The sequence below is a fragment of the Leopardus geoffroyi genome, chromosome A1 (genome assembly GCF_018350155.1).
Source record: "Leopardus geoffroyi isolate Oge1 chromosome A1, O.geoffroyi_Oge1_pat1.0, whole genome shotgun sequence".
NCBI lineage: Eukaryota > Metazoa > Chordata > Mammalia > Carnivora > Felidae > Leopardus > Leopardus geoffroyi.
The window spans coordinates 92,566,092-92,580,818 of record NC_059326.1 but is presented as its reverse complement, the minus strand read 5'-3'; the positions used below and the strand labels follow the sequence as shown (position 1 = coordinate 92,580,818).

At 47.0% G+C, this 14,727-nt stretch overlaps 1 protein-coding gene across 2 annotated transcripts in view; it reads right to left on the bottom strand.

The window, feature by feature from the left end:
- The window catches only part of KCNN2 (potassium calcium-activated channel subfamily N member 2), a 471,433-nt gene extending 457,147 nt beyond the window's left edge, over window positions 1-14,286 (bottom strand). Inside the window, exon 1 of one of the 2 annotated variants that reach the window (XM_045486026.1) lies at window positions 13,599-14,286. The gene's annotated coding sequence lies outside the window, so the exon portion shown is untranslated. The remainder of the gene's footprint in view (window positions 1-13,598) is intronic. The other variant, XM_045486031.1, reaches the window with a different exon arrangement.
- Window positions 14,287-14,727: the final 441 nt, after the last annotated feature.

Genomic DNA, 14,727 nt, shown 5'->3' with positions numbered 1-14,727 from the left:
TGTTTGTTTTGACTTTGTTTTTCAGGAGTTTTTTTTGTTTTTGTTTTGCTTTGTTATTGTTTTTGTTTTTATCAGTCTGACACCCTTTTCCATTTTTCTGTACAGCATCTTGAATTTTTCGTGAGGAAATCAGATATTTATCCAAGGGATACAGGTATGCTGTTTCGAAGGGGCACATGCACCCCTATGTTTCTAGTAGCACTATCCACAATAGCCAAAGTATGGAAAGAGCCCAAATGTCTATCAGTGGATGAATGGATAAAGAACATGTGGTATACATATATACAATGGAGTATTACTCAGCAATCAAAAAGAATGAAATCTTGCCATTTGCAACTACATGAATGGAACTGGAGGGTATTATGCTAAGTGAAATTAGTCAGAGAAAGACAAAAATCCTATGACTTCACTCACATGAGGACTTTAAGAGACAAAACAGAGGAACATAAGGGAAGGGAAACAAAAATAATCTGAAAACAGGGAGGGGGACAAAACAGAAGAGACTCAAAAATATGGAGAAGAAACAGAGGGTTACTGGAGGGTTTGTGGGAGGGGGGTGGGCTAACTGGGTAAGGGGCACTAAGGAATCTACTCCTGAAATCATTGTTGCGCTATATGCTAACTAATTTGAGGTAAATTTAAAAAAATTAAATTAAATTAAAAGTCTCTTAAAAAAAATAAATAACGGCAAGAAAAAGGGAGAGTTCTATCACTGCTTGAATCCTGGACACAAGGTGGTCCTACACACAGCCTTGGTCTTCTCTGAGCCAATCAATTCCTTTTTTTGAGTCTCCTTGAATTGGAGCTCTTCCACTCACTAAAGCAGAGTCCAGTAAGACAACACCTCTGTTATCTTCACATACAGAGTTTACCTTTCATTCAACAGCAACAATTAGGTCCAAAGATCTATCACTTGCTCACTTCCAGCCTCCTAGGAAGCATAGACTACTACCTGGACACTAAGGGCACGCCACATGCCCTCCATTTGAGAATAAGGTGAACATGGGAAGGGGCGCTAAAAAACGATACCACAGGCTTAGGACTTTTCTTTACCAAAAGACCCCGGACATGCTTCAACATGAGGAGGGAACTCACGTATGAGGTGTTCTCCAAACCTTTCTATCTTGCTCTGTTTCATCGGTGTTTCATGCTTACGGCTTAGAAATATTTCTATTAAAAATGAGAGGGAGCTCACCACTCAGTATCCCCAACAGGAAAGGAAAATGGTGGCTGTCACTGCAGTCAATCCATCACCTCAATTATGGGAAACAGAAGCAGGGGTTACTCGTCCACAGGAAAAGCAATGGCCAGATTAACTCCACAGACTGTAACTGCGGCCAAATTCTTTTTGTCCACCCTTTTGAAGTTAGGTGATCTTTGCCGCTTATGTACACGAAGCAATTAAAAGCATAAAAAAAAAAAAAAGAAAGAAAGAAAGAAAAAAAAGAGAAAAGTTTCATCAACATATTGCAGAGAAACCAAGGAAAACAATTTTGCTCCAGAAAAACGATGCACCGAACAAGAAACGACTCAGCGTGTTAAACGGACGTTTGATTCCCTGCCAGAAAGGCTCCCACAGTCAAGGTGGGACTAGGTTGCAAAATATAACGGTACCAGTCATAGAAAACCAGTGATATTTAGGAAACGTCCAGCCTCATGAAATAACTAAATGTGGCATCATGTTTATACTCAAAACTCTCTTTCCCCGTTGCAAAAAAAAGACCTGACTCAGAAAAGAGGTAACAGCTCATCAAAAAAGACAGACGTTCAGAAGCGACAGCTCACTGGTGTCTACTCGCAAGGCTATAAAGCATGCACACGCTGTCTTCTCTACCAGAAAAGACTGCAAGAACAGTAAAATTAGCACCAAGTTGAAAGCGGAGCTGATGCGACCATGTTGCAAACGTCCAGGGAGAATGTTCTGTCGGATAACTGGGCAGGAAAAGACTAATACTGCATTTGCGCTGGAATTCATACCGCGCATACGGCTAACAGCAGAATGGGAATCTATACCAACGGGTAATCTCAGCTTCAGAACAGAATCCGCAAGAGGAGTAACGACGCAAGATAACCCATAGTATCTGTGTTGGTAAACACCAAACCAGCAAAAACCACACAAAAATATTCTGCACCTTCTCGGATTCCCTCACCGTCTTCCTCCTGTGCCTCTCTTGGTGAGCACCGCATCCACACACAGGCATCCCTCCATTTTCGGGCTTGGGAAAAAAAACAACGTATTGCGTGGCACTGTGTCTGGATTCCTGAGCAGCCACTGAGAGCCAGGAGTACACAGCATCAGCACCCCCATGGGGTAAAACATCCTCCATGAAAAAGTAAGAGGAAGCTGGGAAGCTATGTTCCTCTTTCTCTTTCTTTCCATGAACTACCCCAAAGAATGGTTCCTCCTTTGCAAGAAGCTCCAGAACAGTGTGCTTCATGCCAGCTCACTGTTAAACAGCAGCTAGTGTGTGGATACGTGGCATTCAACAGCATCACGTCGCCTTCTCTCTTGCCTTGTTCACCTCCATGCCCCAGGATGATGCACACCCCGGACACACAAACAGCACTCTGAGCACTGCCTTCAGCTCTCCTTTCGGAAAGCTGGAGCATTGCTGGAGCATTTTAAGAGCGGGGCATTGTTGAAGCTACCACGCTGGAAACAGTGAAATCTCCCTGCACGCTATCGCCAATCATCTTATTAATATAATTCATAACTTCGGGGCACATGGGTAGCTCAGTCAGTTAAGCGTCCGACTTCGGCTCAGGTCATGATCTCACAGCCCGTGAGTTCGAGCCCCACGTCAGGCTCTGTGCGTCTCCCTCTCTCTCTGCCTCTCCTCCACTCACACTCTCTCTCTCAAAAATAAACATTAAAAAAATAAATAATAAAATAAAAAATTTATAATTAATGATTTCCCTTCTAATATTCAACAGTATAGCCTGGCTTTGCACTTTAACCTGGAGACAGCAAACTAGTCCTCATTTACACAGGCCTTCCGAAATGCCCCCTTTCTATTTTTATTACCAGTAAGTGCAAGGAATACACTTGTGCTTGTGCTATATATATTGTTCCATAGCAAACCACCCAAAATGAAATGACTTAAGGCAAAGATGAGGGGGTCTGGCCCTCACGGTTCCAATCCTGGCGGCCGCAGCTGGAGTCACTCGAGTGGCCAAATTCAGCTGTTGGCTGGGTTACTATGATGAGAGAAGATAGGAGTCAGTAGGCAAAGAGGGCGAGGTTAGGGCCTGAGGTCCCTGGGTGGGGAAAAACACCTATTTTGGAAAGGTGCTGGGAGCGTCTGACCACAGCAAACCCCCTCAGGCGAAAGGTTCCTCTTCAGAATGTAACAGAGCCCACCTCCTCCCCCAAGGGTTTCCCTCAGGAATTTGACAAAAGACCTAAGTATGGCCATAGACCACCCCTCACGCAATGCAATGGAGCCAGTCAGGAATGGGCAGCCCAGCACCTGGAGCTATCAAACCAATAAGGGTAGAACCTGAGAAGGAACGAGGGGGAAGGGCAGGGCAGGGGGTTGCTGACCAGAACCTTATAAAACAAGGACCCTGGCCTAGCGTCCTCGGGCATTCATTTTCCAATGTCCCCTCTCTATAAAGAGAGCTTTCCTACTACTCTTCCTCTCGGATCTTATATTCTAATAAACCTTGGCCTGCTGCTCATTTTGTGTCCACCTCTTCGTTCTTCCAAGCGGGGAGACAACGAATCCTGGGTATTGTGGTAAAAAATCCTGCAACACTAGAAGATCCAAGAAAGTGTCACTCACCGCTCTGGGCCTCCCCGCGCCTTTGCAAGGTGGCTCACCTCCCCCACATGAGCTGCGGCCTCCTCACAGCAGTGTGTGCTCAGGGTAGTCTGATCTCTCACAGGCAGGCTGGCTTCCAAGAAGAAACAAAAGCTACCAGTTCTCTTATGGCCTGGCCTCTCAAGCCCCAGAATTCACTTCCATCGACTCTTACTGTACAAAACAAGTCACAAAGGCAGCCGTGACTCAAGGAACAGGAAAGATATACTATCTCTCGATGTGATAATGGCACCTCTCCAGACAGAGGGAGGTATGCAGGCCTCCATCTTTGATGACCATAGACTACGGCGACCTCCGGACCCGCCTGCAGAGTAAAAATCATCCCGGGACCTTGAAAAACTCTATGAGCCGCACCTAAAGCCAATTTAGGGCACACCCTAAACCAATTAATTCACAATTGGGTAGGTGTAGACCACAGGCTTCTGTTGTTGTTTTTAAGCTCCCCAGGTAATTCCAAAGTAAAGGCAAGTTTGGGTACCCTTGATCTACCAGAACTTGTGAGGAAAGAGATTTTATTTATTTTTTTTTTTTGCATTTTATTTTTTTATTTTTTTTTTATAATATATGAAATTTATTGTCAAATTGGTTTCCATACAACACCCAGTGCTCATCCCAAAAGGTGCCCTCCTCAATACCCATCACCCACCCTCCCCTCCCTCCCACCCCCCATCAACCCTCCCACCCCCCATCAACCCTCCCACCCCCCATCAACAGTCTCTTATGCTTTGGCTCTCTCCCACTCTAACCTCTTTTTTTTTTTTTTTTCTTTTTTTCTTTTTTTCTTTTTTTCTTTTTTTCTTTTTTTCTTTTGTTTCTTTTTTTTCTTTTTCCTTCGGAAAGAGATTTTAAAAAGCTGAAGATTCCACCTGGCAGGCCACAACTGTACATGGTTGTATGTCATTTCACCGTATGCACTGTGGCTTGTCTTGGGTTTAAAATTTAAGTGAAACACAGGGGTGCCTGGGTGGCTCAGTCGGTTAAGTGTGCAACTTTGGCTCAGGTCATGATCTCATGGTTCGTGAGTTCAAGCCCCACATCGGGCTCTATGCTGACAGCTCAGAGCCTGGAGCCTCTTCAGATTCTGTCTCCCTCTTTCTCTGCCCCTCCCCCACTCATGCTCTATCTCTCCCTCTCTCTCAAAAATAAATATTTAAAACATTAAATAAAATTTAAGTGAAACACAATCACTTCAAGCGCGATAAAGCAGCTATGATACGCCAACCTAGCATGCTTTTGGGGTGACCAGCCTTCCCACATGCCTGGGACAGAGTGGTTTCCCTGGAACACGTGGCTTTTAGTGCTAAAACCAGGACTGTCTGGTCAAAGTGGACAGTGGGTCACCCTCAACACTGCCTCATCTGCCTCTGCTCTACCGGTCGTGTTCTGGTGACTTCCATTTCTGAACAGCGTTTCCACTGTTGCCAACTGACTTCCTTCAAAGTTATGACACTTTGAAGTGCTCGGCACGTTCAACTGCCCTACAACATTGGCATCACCAGGACCCTTGTTAGACACAAACATGTGGGGAAATTCAGACACTGAGTCAGAATCTCAGAGAGTAGGGCCCAGGAATCTGTGTTTTGAAAGCATGAATCTGAGAAACACTCATCTGGTCTGCCTGTGGTAAGATGCTTGTGTCTTCACCAATCTCCACTGTCCCACACAAGGGACAATCAGGTTTCTGGTTTGCAGGAAGAGGTAGAAAGCCAAGCAGGAGAATTCAATCAATGCCAACTGACCAGCTATGTCTTGACCCAGAGCAGCCAGCATCTCCACTCACGTGATCATCATTTAGGGATTACTTTTTTTTCCATTTATTGGAGGGGCTGTATAAAACAATTTGCACACCCACAACAGAGGCCGGGGTGTGAAGGGCGTTCCGAGCACAGCAGTCTGCAGTTGGCAAGGCCTGTGGCCTCCAGAACAGCCCAAACCCATCAATACAAGTCACGTGGTAACATTTTCTCCAACCTGGAAGTGGGAAAAAAAAATCTTTCCCTTTAAGTTAGGCAAAAAAATCCAGCTTTATCCGTGACCGGATGCTCGGTTTTCAATTTGAATTTACAGTAAGAATGATGTAGGTTGGGGGCACCTGAGTGGCTCAGTTGGTTAAGCATCCGACTTCAGCTCGGGTCGTGATCTCGCAGTTCGTGAGTTCAAGCCCCGTGTCTGGCTTTGTGCTGACAGCTCACTCAGAGCCTGGAGCCTGCTTCGGATTCTGTGTCTCCCTCTCTCTGCCCCTCCCCTGCTCACGCTCTGTCTCTGCCTCTCAAAAATAAATAAACATTAAAAAAGATGTTTTAAAAAAGAAAGAATGATCTAGGTTTCAGAGATTTCAAAATTAGGCTCTTCTGGGGCGCCTGGGTGGCGCAGTCGGTTAAGCGTCCGACTTCAGCCAGGTCACAATCTCGCGGTCCGTGAGTTCGAGCCCCGTGTCGGGCTCTGGGCTGATGGCTCAGAGCCTGGAGCCTGTTTCCGATTCTGTGTCTCCCTCTCTCTCTGCGCCTCCCCCGTTCATGCTCTGTCTCTCTCTGTCCCAAAAATAAATAAACGTTGAAAAAAAAAAATTTTTTTAATTAGGCTCTTTTGAACCAGTTTACCCAAGTACCTAAGTGCACCTCAGTACAATGAAGAGCTATCCCAAGCAAATCAACACCCTCAAATTTTAACCACCTTAAAACAAAAATAAATGTTTTAAGGACTTACCAGTTTATATTCAACTGATGCTAATCCACAAGACTCGAGTGCAAGACACTTTGTTGGTCCTATTACTGCATAAATTGAAAGTAAAACAAAGGTATTTCTTCAAACCCTCACACACAGAATTTTTGCTAATCAGACTACTCTTCCTGCACACAGAACAGAAATTTTCAGGAGGACTTCCTCACCTGTCAATTAACCTATAACTTGATCCCTAACTCAGTAAGGCAAATGGAATTTAAAAAGCCCTTCTCAGAAGAACTCCTTTTTGATAAATGATAGCTTTTATTTCTCCCTGTTTCACAAACTTCCTATTTAAATTCAAAGATGATGTAGACTGGAAAAACACAGGCTCTCAGCAAGCTCACTTTCCCGTGTGACGATCATGAAACAGATACGACTATGAGCTTTACTTTCCCCGACTAAGTTTTTTAAGGAGACATATTCCTTACGTAAATAGCCATACGCCAGTTTGTAATCACACGTATTGTCTATAGAAGACTCTCATGTATTTTGCAAGTGACCCACAGTCATTAAAGCCTCTCTGATAAAATGGAAGTCATTCCATTTGTAGGGAGGCTACAGTGACTCATATACTCGTGCCCCAGCCAAGAGAATCAGCCAGCTCTACTACTGAGAAATGAAAAGATTGCTTCCCCTGCCGCTTCCTCTACTTCCCAGCTGCCCAAGCACAGCTCAGCAACCTAGCGTCTATCACTGATCCCTTCCCCCAAGGGAACCATCGTGAACCCCTACCTGGGCTTTGCCCTCCTGGCCAGTAAATACCAAGAAGGTGGCCTGGAGATTGGCAGAGTTGCGCAAAGCCACCTGCACGGGATGAGTGGTCAGCTTGAGTCTCCAGAGGGCAAAGGTCGCAACAGGCAGGCTAAACTTGGCCATCCAATCCAAGGGTGTGAACTCAGAATCAAAACTAAACCCTCAGCCCCCAAGGATGGTGAGCTAGACAGATCCCTGAATAAGAACAATGGAAGGGCAATGATAGAGGCTGGAAGACAGGTCATGGCAGTGTCCCACATAAGGCAGTCTGCCTTACTTCAAAGCAGCTACTCAATGGAGTCTTGGATTTCATTCATAAAATGAGAGCAGGAAGCTCCACCTATTTCACAAAGCTGGTAGGAAAACCACACGTAATAACTCAAAGTGAACGTGATTTGTACATTGTAAGTATATGTGTAGACACAAGGGACTCTCACTAGTACTAAGTTCACATCATTCTTCCCAGCACTGGGGGAATGGTGGGGGGGGGGGACGGAGGTCTTGGGGTTGGGGGCCTGCACCAAAAGTGATCCCATGAAAGTGTAGGTTCTAGTTGTCTATTTATCTGCCTCCCTAAGTAGACTGTGATTTCCTTGAAAGCAGGGACTGTGTGTTAGTCATCACTGTGTCTCCATTTACATAGGAAGATATTCAGTCACTGTTGATGGAATGTTGAATGAATAAATTCTGAATCTTCACTGTTATTCAGACTCCTGGCTGGCCGTGAATTACGTGCAGTGGAAAACCATGTGACATAATGTGAGAGAGGAAACTGCAAATGCCTGTGTGCCCAGGGACGGTTTCCCATCTGCCAAAAATGGCCACCACCTCACTGCCAGAGCATGGGCTCCTCGGGACAAAGAGCCTAAATTCTCAAAATTAGAAGCATGCCGGGGCGCCTGGGTGGCGCAGTCGGTTAAGCGTCCGACTTCAGCCAGGTCACGATCTCGCGGTCCATGAGTTCGAGCCCCGTGTCGGGCTCTGGGCTGATGGCTCAGAGCCTGGAGCCTGTTTCCGATTCTGTGTCTCCCTCTCTCTCTGCCCCTCCCCCGTTCATGCTCTGTCTCTCTCTGTCCCAAAAATAAATAAACGTTGAAAAAAAAATTAAAAAAAAAAAAAAATTAGAAGCATGCCTTAACTTCGGTCAACACAGGAGGTATTGATAGTGAAATGCCCTGGAAGATCATAACAGCTAACCTTCGGAGGCTTATTACATGCCAGGCACTGCACTAAGAAGGTTCACCTCATTATCTCATTGAAAACTCACAATGACAATAGAAAGGAGCTTTTGTTCCTATCCACATTTTATAGATGAAGAAATGGAGGAACTCAGAGAGGTTCGGTGGCCTCCCCAAGCTCCATATGGTAGAGCCAGAATTGAACTCTCGCTCTGTTCTTCCTCCAAAGCCTATAGTCTTAAGCAATAGTAGACTTGACTGAAGAAAGAGAGGTCCTGTGCCTTCATCATTAATGAGAACGGGGTGCTCTCCTCTTGATTGGCCAAGCAAGTGAGAATTTCTCCCCCTCCTCCGTCTCTTTGTTCTGTGATCCTGCACACATACCATGAGCCAGCCACTATGCTGGTGCTACAGACAGGACAGTGAATAGGGATAAGGGGAGGGGACTGACAAGCAAAGAGAGGTGAACTACAATGACGTGGTAGTGCTGGGGGCTCAATGTCAGCAGGGTGATGGGACATGGTGACACGGGAGAACCTTATCAGGCCCTAATGCAATAGAGCAGGGCCAGTCGCTCAGGCCTAGCACCAGAAGGTCCTCTCTCCTCTTCCTGATTTCACTCCGTCCCTATGCCCACGGGCCTCTGCATGCTGCGGAGTTCCCATGTCTAGCTCAATGCCCCCTCATCGTCCTTCTCTGACCCTCGGGGCTCTCCCGGCTGCTCTGTATCTTCACTCCCTACTCCTCACCATTTCTGGCTGCTCTGAATAACTCTGGGTACCCACATGTGACACTGGCCCCAAGAACCCTGGGTCATACCCTCCTAAGGGGCTGGCACCACAATCAGACCTGCTTTACCCTCAGGAAGGATTGAAAACCACACGGTCTCCACCTTTAGACACTGCTGGGGTCCAGACCCCTGGGACACTTCCCCACTTCCCCTCAATTCCTTCACACTTACAGTAGTTATATCCTCAGTCATCTGGTCAACCCGCATTTACCGATAATCGATTCTACTTCACACTCTCTGGAGATAAGAAAGACAAAAATTTCTCGGCCCCAAAGGAATTCCCAATCTGACAATGACAACCAAGTGGAGGAACTCGAACTCCACCATAGGCAGGTTTATAGTTCCCACATTTATGTCTGTCCCCCCAAATTCTCCCTCAAGCTTCAGACTCATACCCGGCTCCCAACCCAGGAATGTCTGTCACCCCAAATTCTCCCTCAAGCTTCAGACTCACACCTGGCTCCCAACCCAGGATTTTTACCTGGCCCTCTAACAGCATTTCAAAATTAATATATCTAAAATATGATTTTCTTGCCTCACCAGCTCTTCCTCTTCTCTAGGAACAGAACTGATCTCCTCACAGTCAAATAAACATCCAGGGGTTATTTTTGACTCTTCTCCTTCCCTTTCAAATCCCTACATCTACTCCATCCACAGATCTGTCCATTCTGCCTCCAAAACACATCCTAAACATACTCACTTCAAGTTTATTGTTATCAGCCTGATCCACCACTGGGCTACTCCTGGCCAACAGAGCCCTCTGAGCACAGATGAGAAGGTGCCCTCCCTCCAGGCCTTCAGCGCTCAGCACAAGGATGTCCACCAGCAAGCGGAACATGGGCTGAATTGCAACCCTTCCACTTGACCTCCAGGCTGGCCCCCAGTGTAGTGTATAACTTGCAGAAACAAGGTCACACTCCCGCCACCCTTTTCTCTCTACCACTGCAAGTGAGGGTCCCAGAGTCTGTTCTCCACACAGCATCCAGAGCGGTCTTTTAAAATCTTAAACCCAATCATTTCACTCCCTGCTCAAAACCATTCATTCTCTCCCTTGATGTCCAAGGCCCAGCATGATCTCCTGGCCCGCCCTTACTCGGGTCATTGTTCTCCTCCTTAAAAACATCCAGCTCCCTGCCCTCTGACTGAGGTGCCTACCTGTGTTCTTTCCTACCTGCTACCTTTGGACCACAGTACATAGAACAGGACCAGTCTTAATATTTGGCTTAGCATCTACTGTCATCATTAGCTCATGTAGTCCCAGCCACACTTCATTATTTACTAGTTATTTTTAATAATGTAAGAAGTATGTGTACCTGGCCCTAAGCCAAAACACAGCTGGGACCTTGCCACTGACTTGGGTCTAATGAACCATATGGTCCCCCGGCTTCTCCCTACTGGAGGTAGGCATTAGCACAGATTTCACGTTCCTCATCGTCTTGCTTTCCTATTTATATAATGTTATTACATCTATAAATACACTTGACCTTTGAACAACACAGGCTTGAGTTGTGTGAATCCATTTATATGTGGATTTTTTTCAACAAATATATTGGAAAAATTTTTTGGAGATTTGCAACAATTTGAAAAAACTCACAGGTGAACTATGAAGCCTAGGAATACTGAAAAAAAAACATTAAGAAAAAGTTGGGTATTATAAAAATACAGTATATAATACATATATAACATGCATTAATCAACTGCTCATGTGATCAATAAGGCTTCCAGTCAACATTACCCAATTAGTAGTTAAGTTCTGGGGAAGCCAAAGTTATTCATCGATTTCTGACTGTGCAAGGGGTCCATGCTCCAATCCCCCCACGTTGTTCAAAGGTCAAGTGTATACATTTTCCTAAACAGGGTTTTTTATTTCAGTTTTTAATGTCATAAAAGATTATCAGGCTCTACATAATCTTTTAGACTTAATTTTCACTTAATACATTGCTAAAATCTGGGGCGTCTATGTGGCTCAGTCGGTTGAGCATCTGACTTCAGCTCAGGTCATGATCTCACGGTCCGTGAGTTCAAGCCCCACGTTGGGCTCTGTGCTGACAGCTCAGATTCTGTTCAGATTCTGTTTCAGATTCTGTGTCTACCTCTCTCTATGACCCTCCCCCATTAATGCTCTGTCTCTCTCTGTCTCAAAAATAAATAAACGTTAAAAAAAAATTTAATGATACATTGCTAAAATCTAATCATACTATTATGTCATTTGGTTTATTTCATTTTTGACTGCTGTATAATATTCCTCTGTGTGACAATATCAGAATATTCATCTACTCTTCAAGTACAGATGCTGGAGTTCATTCCAGATTTTCATCATTGAGAACCAGACTGTTACGTTTATTCAAATACATGTCTTCTGTTGAATGTGCAAGAGTTTCTCATAGATATAAGCTTAGAAATAAGTTGAACTGTTCAACCACAGGTATATGTTCAAATGAGGATACAATACGAAACTGTTTCCCAGAGTCTTTGTACCAATTCATACTGCCACCAGTGATGTTGGAAGGTCCTGCAAAGCTACATCCTATTCAATCACTTAATAAGGTCAAACTGTCATTTGGGGTCAACCAAATGGGTATATATGGAAATCTCAAGGGGCCTTGATTTACATTTCCCTGATTACTAAAGGTAATATTTGTCACTTCATAGGTTCTGTGGCTATTTTTTTTTTTAAGTAGGCCCAACATGTGGATTGAATTCACTGACCCAGAGATCAAGACCTGAGCTGACATCAAGAGTCAGACAGGGGTCCCTGGGTGGCTCAGTCGGTTGAGCATCTGGACTTCGGCTCAGGTCATGATCTCACAGTTTGTGAGTTCAAGCCCCGTGGGGGGATCTGTACTGATAGCTCAGAGCCTGAAGCCTGCTTCAGATTCTGTGTCTCCCTCTCTCTGTCTCTCTGCCCCTCTCCCATTCCCTCTCTCTCTATGAAAAATAAATAAGAACATTAAAAAAATTTTTTAAAAAGAGTCAGACACTTAACCCCCTGTGCCACCCAGGTGCCCCTTCCCAGGCTATTGGTATTCCCTCTCTTGAATGCTCAAATGTCCAAAGTCCACGTAAGGAGAACTTCCCTGACCACTGTCTATGTGAGGCTACCACTCTCCAGTGCATCACTCTGCTCTCTTTTCTTTGTGGTATCTACTATGTCCTGAAATTATCTGCTTTGTTAACCGATAGGTTATCTGCCTCCCTCAACTAAAATATAAACTCCAAGGACCTTGCTTACTTCGCTCACTCCTCTACCTTCAGGGCCTAGAACAGTGCCAAGCATAGAGTGGATGGATTAATCTGTGAAGACAGAGATATGTTCAGGATTCAGAGTTGTGGTCCATAGTCAACCCTCTTGAGTTGCAATTTCAGCGCCCCCATTGCTAGCTATGTGATCACGAACACATTACTTAAATCATCTGTCTGTGAGTGGTGCCATCTACAAAAGAGATAATAGTAGTCCTCACCTCACAGGGTTATTGTGAGGTTTCAATGAGTTAATGTTTGCAAAGTTCTTAGAACAATGCCAAGGAGCATAGCAAGTGCTCCATAAATGTCGATTACAATTATTAATGCGTGACTATCATTATCACGACCCTATGTCTGCCCAGCAGAAGGCACCAAACCAGCCTGGACCTAATGAGCCTCCTCCGGGCCCACAGGTTCTGGTCTCTCCCCCTGGTCTCACAGATGCCCCTTGCCACAGCCTGGAAGAAAGTAGAGAGTACTTGGGGAAAAGTTTGGGGGGCTGTTGATTTTCAAAAAAATGGTCCAGTCATCCCACACGTGAAAAGGCTGAGTAACAGCACAGAGTAAGGGAGCCATCAACCCACACACCTTCTAACCCCAGCACCGCGTTACACACAAAATCACGACATTCTCCCTCTCTCCCTTTATTTTGGTACATATCTTCAAAGAGGAGAAAGGAAAGTCGGCAAGGGGTTTTGGCAAAGATATAAAAGTAGACTGGATGAGGAAAGTGGGGAGTGAAGAGGTAAGGCAAGGGAGAAAGGACAGGAGGGGACAGAGATGGAGGGGACATGGGAGATTTCGGGTGGCACTGAGGCCCCGGCCTCTAGAACATTAAAACGCCTAAAATAAAAACATAAAGGAGTCCCTCCACCCCCACCACCCACCCAAGGGAATTTTTCTTTTTAAGGCATGAGTGGGGGCGGGGCAAAGGTAAAGCAGAAAGAGGGCCGGGGAGGGGGCCAGGGGAGGAGTGGAAGCCCAAGGGAAACTTCATTTCATCATCTCACCTGAGGGGGAGGGGGATGGTCCCCATTAAATCTGTGCCCCCCACCCCAGTCAATGCCACCTCAATCGAGAGCTTACCTCGTTCTGCCACCAGAAGCCCCTTTCCATCTGGAGCCTTCCTTGCCTCAAAGTGGTAAATGCGGCCTTGGTGAAATGCGCCAGGAGGCAAAGCCCAAGTGAGATTCCACGGAGAATTCCGGCAGGTTCCCTGGGAGGAACTGTTTCCATTTGAGAAGGATCGGGAGTCCTGGCCAGGGACCAGCTGCCTCTCTGGGTGTCAGATTCTGTGACAGCTCTCGGCCCGGGAGGGCGCCGCGCCCCTCCCTCCTCCCGGGGTCCGGGGCGCCCAGCACCCGCCGGGTAGCCTGGGTGGGGGGGCGCGGGGGCCTGGCGGGGGGCGCGGCGGGGGCTGCCGCTCGAGCTCCACCTTCGGAGAACCCAGCTCCTCGCGCGTGCCTCTTCCGCACCGAGGGTGCTCAACACCGACCCCGCTCGCAGGCTGCCCTGCCGGGACTGGGGACTCCCTCCTTGTCGAGTCCTTGACTGGCAGGGACAAGCCCGATCGGCGGGGCCCCCGAGTGCTCAGGCTATTGCCGACCTTGAGGCCACGGAGGGGTGTGCCTGCGCCCCAAATGAACCACACGCATACACACACACACACTTTCCCCGCCTCGATCGTTCCCTCCCGAGGAAAGTAACCTTCTTTAAGCAGCACCAGCAGCGCAGGGGAGGGCCCCCTGCGCCGAAATACGAAAGCCAGCATTATCCCCAAGACCAAATTTGGGGATGGTTTTAATTTTAAGATTTGGATGTAAGCCGCTCAAAGAAAGAAAGGGGAGGGGGAAAAAAGACACGGAACAAATACCCGTGTGTGTGTGTGTGTGTGTGTGTGTGTGTGTGTGCGCGCGCGCGCGCGCGTGTGTGTTGCAGGGCCGAATTTCGGGTGTTACCCGGGGCTTCCGAGGAAACGGAGCGGGGGGGGGGGGGCGGGGAGAGCACAGACTGTGATTCCCCCAGTGCATGGTTACAAAGGCGTCTGAGTGTCCACTGCCGGTGTGCTCGCCCTCTCGAGCCGGCCGGGGGCGCCCGGAGCGGCCGGGCGCCGCGGGGGTTAAGGCCGCCCCGCTGCGCCGGCTTCCCCGGCAGAGCACGCGCCGCGGCGGGCGGAGGGGAGAGCCCGGAATCTCCCGCCCGCTCCCCCTCTGCC